This window comes from Heptranchias perlo, unplaced genomic scaffold (genome assembly GCF_035084215.1).
Source record: "Heptranchias perlo isolate sHepPer1 unplaced genomic scaffold, sHepPer1.hap1 HAP1_SCAFFOLD_1714, whole genome shotgun sequence".
NCBI lineage: Eukaryota > Metazoa > Chordata > Chondrichthyes > Hexanchiformes > Hexanchidae > Heptranchias > Heptranchias perlo.
This window is the reverse complement of record NW_027138985.1, coordinates 1-8,279: the sequence shown is the minus strand read 5'-3', so window position 1 is coordinate 8,279 and position 8,279 is coordinate 1. Positions and strand designations below refer to the sequence as shown.

The following is an 8,279-nucleotide window of genomic DNA, read 5'->3' as shown; positions in this document are numbered from 1 at the left end:
CTCCCTCTACACTGTCCCATCAAACACTCCCAGGGCAGGTACAGGGTTAGATACAGAGTAAAGCTCCCTCTACACTGTCCCATCAAACACTCCCAGGGCAGGTACAGGGTTAGATACAGAGTAAAGCTCCCTCTACACTGTCCCATCAAACACTCCCAGGGTCAGGTACAGGGTTAGATACAGAGTAAAGCTCCCTCTACACTGTCCCATCAAACACTCCCAGGGTCAGGTACAGGGTTAGATACAGAGTAAAGCTCCCTCTACACTGTCCATCAAACACTCCCAGGGTCAGGTACAGGGTTAGATACAGAGTAAAGCTCCCTCTACACTGTCCCATCAAACACTCCCAGGGTCAGGGACAGGGTTAGATACAGAGTAAAGCTCCCTCTGCACTGTCCCATCAAACACTCCCAGGGCAGGTACAGGGTTAGATACAGAGTAAAGCTCCCTCTACACTGTCCCATCAAACACTCCCAGGGCAGGTACAGGGTTAGATACAGAGTAAGGCTCCCTCTACACTGTCCCATCAAACACTCCCAGGGTCAGGTACAGGGTTAGATACAGAGTAAAGCTCCCTCTACACTGTCCCATCAAACACTCCCAGGGTCAGGTACAGGGTTAGATACAGAGTAAAGCTCCCTCTACACTGTCCCGTCAAACACCCCCAGGGTCAGGTACAGGGTTAGATACAGAGTAAAGCTCCCTCTACACTGTCCCATCAAACACCCCCAGGGTCAGGTACAGGGTTAGATACAGAGTAAAGCTCCCTCTACACTGTCCCATCAAACACTCCCAGGGCAGGTACAGGGTTAGATACAGAGTAAAGCTCCCTCTACACTGTCCCATCAAACACTCCCAGGGTCAGGTACAGGGTTAGATACAGAGAGAGTAGATCCTCCCCACTCACCTTTATTACAGATATCACAGGTATGATTGGCCCCCTCGCTGTGCACCTTCATGTGATCGGTGATGTAGGCTGCACTCAGTAACTTCCCACATACGTGACAAGGGACCTTCTCCTCGTGCCGGATCATGTGGGCCCTGAGCCGGTCCTTCGTCGCAAACGCAGCCTCGCAGGTCTGGGGAGAGAATGGAGGGCCAGGGTCAGTGAGTGCAAACCGGGGGCTTCAGGGGCTGGGAGGGGCCCCCCTCCGAACCCCCACCGTCGGAGGGAGCCCCCCCTCCGGACCCCACCGTCGGAGGGACCCCTCCCCGAGCCCCACAATCGACCACTGCTTGTTGTATCAGCCACCTCACCCCACTCTCTCCTCGCTCCCCACTCCAGTGTCAGACTCAGAATCACTGCCCCCCTCTCCTCCCGCCCTCTGAAACTCACAGCAGGCATTCCGAGGACCCTCAAACCTGGTCAGTCGCCTCGCCCCGCCCTCCCTCCGGCCCCCTCCCTTCCCTCTCCTTCCCCATCCTTTCCCTCCCCGCGGCCCCCTCATCCTCCCTCAGCCCACTCCCCTCCCTCCGGCCCTCCTCCCCTCCCTCTTCCCTCGGCCCCTCCTCAGCCCACTCCCCTCCCTCCTCGCCCACTCCCTCTTCCCTCCTCGCCCACTCCCCTCCCCCGGACCCCTCCCTCTCCACCACCCCGTGAACCGTACCTGACACTGAAGGCCTTTCCGTGGAATGAACCTGTCTGACGTGACTGTTCAGGTGGTCAGGTCTGAAAGACAGAGAGGCAGTGATGGTGAGACCATCGAGACTCGGTCACACTGTGGACCGATAATCAATTCTCTCACATGCTCACACTCACTCTCACTGCTGCAAACTCATTTGGGGGGAGGTCCTGGGATGGGGACGGGGGGTTTGAGGGGGGGTCCTGGGATGGGGACGGGGGGTTTGAGGGGGAGGTCCTGGGATGGGGACGGGGGGGTTTGAGGGGGAGGTCCTGGGATGGGGACGGGGGGTTTGGGGGGGGGTCCTGGATGGGGAGAGGGGGTTTGAGGGGGAGGTCCTGGATGGGGACGGGGGGTTTGGGGGGGGGTCCTGGGATGGGGACGGGGGGTTTGGGGGGGGGTCCTGGGATGGGGACGGGGGGTTTGAGGGGGAGGTCCTGGGATGGGGACGGGGGGTCCTGGGATGGGGAGAGGGGTTTGAGGGGGAGGTCCTGGGATGGGGACGGGGGGTTTGAGGGGGGTCCTGGGATGGGGACGGGGGGTTTGAGGGGGGTCTGGGATGGGGACGGGGGGTTTGAGGGGGAGGTCCTGGGATGGGGACGGGGGGTTTGAGGGGGGGGTCCTGGGATGGGGGTAGGAGGGGGGTTTGAGGGGGAGGTCCTGGGATGGGGACGGGGGGTTTGAGGGGGGTCCTGGGATGGGGACGGGGGGTTTGAGGGGGAGGTCCTGGGATGGGGACGGGGGGTTTGAGGGGGAGGTCCTGGGATGGGGACGGGGGGTTTGAGGGGGAGGTCCTGGGATGGGGACGGGGGGTTTGAGGGGGGGGGTCCTGGGATGGGGAGAGGGGGTTTGAGGGGGAGGTCCTGGGATGGGGACGGGGGGTTTGGGGGGAGGTCCTGGGATGGGGACGGGGGGTTTGGGGGGGGGGGGGTCCTGGGATGGGGACGGGGGGTTTGGGGGGTCCTGGGATGGGGACGGGGGGTTTGGGGGGGGGGGGGGGTCCTGGGATGGGGACGGGGGGGTTTGGGGGGGGGTCCTGGGATGGGGACGGGGGGTTTGGGGGGGGGGGGGGGTCCTGGGATGGGGACGGGGGGTTTGGGGGGGGGGGGGGGGTCCTGGGATGGGGACGGGGGGTTTGGGGGGGGGGGGGGGGGGGTCCTGGGATGGGGACGGGGGGGTTTGGGGGGGGGGGGTCCTGGGATGGGGACGGGGGGGTTTGGGGGGGTCCTGGATGGGGACGGGGGTTTGGGGGGGGGGGGGTCCTGGGATGGGGACGGGGGGGGTTTGGGGGGGGGGGGGTCCTGGGATGGGGACGGGGGGTTTGGGGGGTCTGGATGGGGGACGGGGGTTTGAGGGGGGGTCCTGGGATGGGACGGGGGGTTTGGGGGGGGGGGGGGTCCTGGGATGGGACGGGGGGGTTTGGGGGGGGGGGGGTCCTGGGATGGGGACGGGGGGTTTGGGGGGGGGGGGGTCCTGGGATGGGGACGGGGGGTTTGAGGGGGGGGGGGTCCTGGGATGGGGACGGGGGGTTTGTGGGGGGGGGGTCCTGGGATGGGGACGGGGGGTTTGGGGGGGGGGGGTCCTGGGATGGGGACGGGGGGTTTGGGGGGGGGGGGTCCTGGGATGGGGACGGGGGGGTTTGAGGGGGGGGTCCTGGGATGGGGACGGGGGGTTTGAGGGGGAGGTCCTGGGATGGGGACGGGGGGAGGTCCTGGGATGGGACGGGGGGTTTGAGGGGGGTCCTGGGATGGGGACGGGGGGTCTTGGGGGGGGGTCCTGGGATGGGGACGGGGGGGTTTGAGGGGGGTCCTGGGATGGGGACGGGGGGTCTGGGGGTCCTGGGATGGGGACGGGGGGTCTGGGGGGGGGCTCCTGGGATGGGGACGGGGGGTTTGAGGGGGGTCCTGGGATGGGGACAGGGGGTCTGAGGGGGGGGTCCTGGGATGGGACGGGGGGTTTGAGGGGGAGGTCCTGGATGGGACAGGGGGGGGGTCCTGGGGATGGGGACGGGGGGTCTGGGGGGGGTCCTGGGATGGGGACGGGGGGTTTGGGGGGGGGTCCTGGAATGGGGACAGACTCTGTATCGATGGGAGTCCCTCTTTGTACCTGGAGAAACCTTTCCCACAATGGCTGCAGATGTAGGGCTTGTTGACGCCCCCCTCGTGCGACGCGGACGTGGTAACTCATGCGGTCCTTGCGTTTGAAGGCGTTGCTGGCAGACGGGACACTCGAAGGGCTTCTCGTCAGAGTGCGACAGTTTGTGGCGGTTGAGGTGGTAGATGTCACGGAAAGCTTTGCCGCACAGCTCGCAGCTGTGAGTCTTGCGGATCCTCCGGGCCTGGGAGGGGGAGGGGGAGGGGGAGGGGGGAGAGGCTGCTGCCCCCCTGGCAGGGAGAGGGGTTCGGCCGAGCCCAGGGGCCCGGCGCCCCCGCCCACCGCGGCCATGGTCATGCTCAGCAGAGCGATGGGCACCATGGTGGGGGGATTGACGCTGGCGGGGAGGGGGGCCCTGGCTCCCCCCGAGTGGGTGCCCTGGTGTCTCCTCAGGTTGTAGTTGTTCTTGAACTCCTTGGAGCAGAGCAGGCAGATGAAGGGCCCCTTGCTCTTTAGCTTCTTGTCTGCCTCCACGTTGGCCCGGGCCCGGGGGCACGGGCTGGGGGTTCTTGGCCCTCTCCCGGTCTGGGGGCGGGCGCGGCCTCCACGGCCCCAGGGGTCGAAGGCGGACGGGCGGATTCCTGAGCCACGGAGGCCGTGGTGAGCAAGGGCAGGAGGTCGGCCTGAACTCCTGGAGCTTGGTCTGTACCGGCCGTCTGCGGAGAGAGAGAGAGGGGGGGGGGTTAAAGACGGGACATTTAACGGGACACCCGCTGCCCCCCCCCGTCCAGAGACTGAACCCCGCACACATGGCAGGGAGCTGTCATCATCCCCCCGTCCCGCGTAATCGTTCCGCCGTCCCGCGTAATCCCCCCATCCTGCGTAATCCCCCCCGCCGTCCCGCGTAATCCCCCCCGCCGTCCCGCGTAATCCCCCCGCCCGGTCCAGCGTAATGTTCCGCCATCTTGCATAATCCCCCGTCCCGCGTAATCCCCCGCTGTCTGCCATTAACCCCTGCCGACCCCACATAACCCCCACCCCCGGACGGTGTAATCTCCGTCCTGCGTATCCCCCCACCCCCGGGTCCCGTGTAATCCCCCCGTCTGGTGTAATCCTCCCGCCCACTACCCCCCCAGTCCGGCGTAATCCCCCGCCATGCCGTGTAATCCCGCGCCCCCCCGTCTGGCGTAATCCCCCGCCGTCCCGCATAATCCCCCCGTCCTGTGTAATCCTCCCGCGTAATCCCCCCGTCCTGTGTAATCCTCCCCCCCTACCCCGGTCCGCCGTAATCCCCCTCCATCCCGCGTAATCCCCTGTCCTGCGTAACCTCCCGTATAACCCAGTATAGTCCCCCTTTGACCCCCTGCCGTCCCCCTGTTGACCCCCTGCCGTCCCCCTATGTTGATGGACTTCCAAAAGGCGTTTGATAAATTGTCACATAACAGGCTTGTCAGCAAAACTGAAGCCATGGAATAATCGGGGGCAGTGGCAGCGTGGGTAGGGGCAGGAAACAGAGAGTAGTGGTGAATGGTTGTTTTTCGGACTGGAGGGAGGTGTACAGTGATGTTCCCCAGGGGTCGGTGCTGGGACCACTGCTTTTCTTGATATATATTAATGACTTGGACCTGGGTGTACAGGGCACAAATTCAAAATGTGCAGGATGACACAAAACTTGGAAGGGTAGTGAACAGTGAGGAGGATAGTGATAGACGTCAAGAGGATATAGACAGGCTGGTGGAATGGGCGGACACGTGGCAGATGAAATTTAACGCAGAAAAATGCGAGGTGATACATTTCGGTAGAAGAACGAGGAGAGGCAAAATAAACTAGAGGGCACAACTCTAAAAGGGGTACAGGAACAGAGAGACCTGGGGGTGTATGTACACAAATCGTCAAAGGTGGCAGGGCAGGTCGAGAAAATGGTTAAAAAAGCAGACGGGATCCTGGGCTTTATAAACAGATGTGGAGATGCCGGTGATGGACTGGGCTGGACAAATGTAAGGAGTCTGACAACACCAGGTTATAGTCCAACAGTTTATTTGAAAATCACAAGCTTTCGGAGGCTGTTCACCTGACGAAGGAGGAAGCCTCCGAAAGCTTGTGATTTTCAAATAAAACTGTTGGACTATAACCTGGTGTTGTAAGATTCCTTACATTTATAAATAGAGGCACAGAGTACAAAAGCAAGGAAGTCATGATGAACCTTTATAAAAACACTGGTTCGACCACAACTGGAGTATTGTGTCCAGTTCTGGGCACCGCACTTTAGGAAAGATGTGAAGGCCTTAGGGAGGGTGTGGAGGAGGTTTACTGGAATGATTCCAGGGATGAGGGACTTGTTACGTGGATAGACTGGAGAAGCTGGGATTGTTCTCCTTGGAACAGAGACGGTGGTGAGGAGATTTGATCGAGGGGTTCAAAATCATGAAGGGTCCAGACAAAGTAGATAGAGAGAAACTCTTCCCATTGGTGGAAGGGTCAAGAGCCAGAGGGCACGGATTTAAGGTGATTGGCAAAAGAACCAAAGGTAACATGAGGAAATACTTTTTCACACAGCGAGTGGTTCGGATCTGGAATGCACTGCCCGAGGGGGTGGTGGAGGCAGATTCAACCATGGCCTTCAAAAGGGAACTGGATAAGTACTTGAAAGGAAAAAATTTGCAGGGCTACGGGGATAGGGCGGGGAGTGGGACTGGCTGGATTGCTCTTATAAAGAGCCAGCACGGACTCGATTGGGCAGAATGGCCTCCTTGTGCGCTGTGACCATTTTATGATATTCCCCCAGCGTCCCGTATACCCCATATAATCCACTCTTGGAGCACTGTGACCAGTAACATTTCCCATTTTATAAAAAAGGATATAGAGGCACTGCAGAAGGTGCAAAAAAGATTCACAAGGTTGATACCAGAAGTGAGAGGTCTTATCTAACAGGAAAGACTGAACAGACTGGGGCTCTTTTCTCCAGGAAAGAGAAGGCTGAGGGTGACCTGATCGAGGTCTTTAAGATTATGAAAGGGTTTCGATAGGGTAGACGTAGAGAAGGTGTTTCCACTTGTGGGGGGAGACCAGAACTAGGGGGGGGCCATAAATATAAGATAGTCAGTAATAAATCCAATCGGGAATTCAGGAGAAACTTCTTCACCCAGAGAGTGGTGAGAACGTGGAACTCACTCCCACATGTTCTCCTTATCAAAGGAAGGATACACTTGCCTTAGAGGCGGTGCAATGAAGGTTCACTAGATTGATTCCTGGGATGACAGGGTTGTCCTTTGAGGAGAGATTGAGTAAACATAGAAACATCGAAAATAGGAGCAAGAGTAGGCCGTTCGGCCCTTCGAGCCTGCTCCCCCATTCAAAATGATCATGGCCGATCGTCTAACTCAGTCCCCTGTTCCTGCTTTTCCCCCATATCACTTTAGCATTAAGAAATATATCGATCTTCTTCTTGAATACATCTAATGACTCGCCTCCACTGCCTTCTGTGGTAGAGAATTCCACAGGTTCACCACCCTCTGAGTGAAGACATTTCTCCTCATCTCGGTTCTAAATGGCAAAACCCGTATCCTGAGACTGTGACCCCTCGTTCTGGACCCCCATCAGGAACATCCTCCCTGCATCTAGTCTGTCTAGTCCTGTTAGAATTTTCTATGTTTCGATGAGATCACCTCTCATTCTTCTAAACTCCAGTGAATATTGGCCTAGTCGACCCAATCTCTCCTCATACGTCAGTCCTGCCATCCCAGGAATCAGTCTGGTGAACCTTTGTTGCACTCCTCCATGGCAAGGACATCCTTCCTCAGATAAGGAGACCAAAACTGCACACAATGCTCCAGATGTGGTCTCACCAAGGCCCTGTATAACTGCAGTAAGACATCCCTGCTCCTGTACTCAAATCCTCTTGCAATGAAGGCCAACATACCATTCGCCTTCCTAACTGCTTGCTGCACCTGAATGCTCACTTTCAGCGACTGGTGTACAAGGACACCCAGGTCTCGTTGCACCTCCCCTTTTCCCAATCGATCACCATTCAGATAATAATCTGCCTTTCTGTTTTTACAACCAAAGTGGATAACCTCACATTTATCCACATTATACTGCATCTGCCATGTTCTTGCCCACTCACCCAACTTGTCTAAATCACATTGGAGCCTCTTTGCATCCTCCTCACAGCTCACATTCCACCCCCCAGCTTTGTGTCGTCTGCAAACTTGGAAATGTTACATTTAGTTCCCTCATCCAAATCATTGATATATATTGTGAATAGCTGGGGCCCAAGCACTGATCCCTGTGGTACCCCACTAGTCACTGCCTGCCACCCGGAAAAAGACCCGTTTATTCCTACTCTCTGTTTCCTGTCTGTCGACCAATTCTCAATCCATGCCAGTATATTTCCCCCCAATCCCATGTGCTTTAATTTTGCACACTAACCTCTTGTGTGGGACCTTATCAAAAGCCTTCTGAAAATCCAAATACACCACATCCAATGGTTCTCCCCTATCTATTCTACTAGTTACATCCTCAAAAAACTCCAGTAGATTTGTTAAACATGATTTCCCTTTCATA

The 8,279-nt window shown here is 58.5% G+C and overlaps 1 pseudogene; it reads right to left on the bottom strand.

Moving 5' to 3' along the window:
* Positions 1–907: 907 nt before the first annotated feature.
* On the bottom strand, positions 908–4,724 carry LOC137309607 (myc-associated zinc finger protein-like; annotated as a pseudogene).
* Between the last annotated feature and the right edge of the window lie 3,555 nt (positions 4,725–8,279).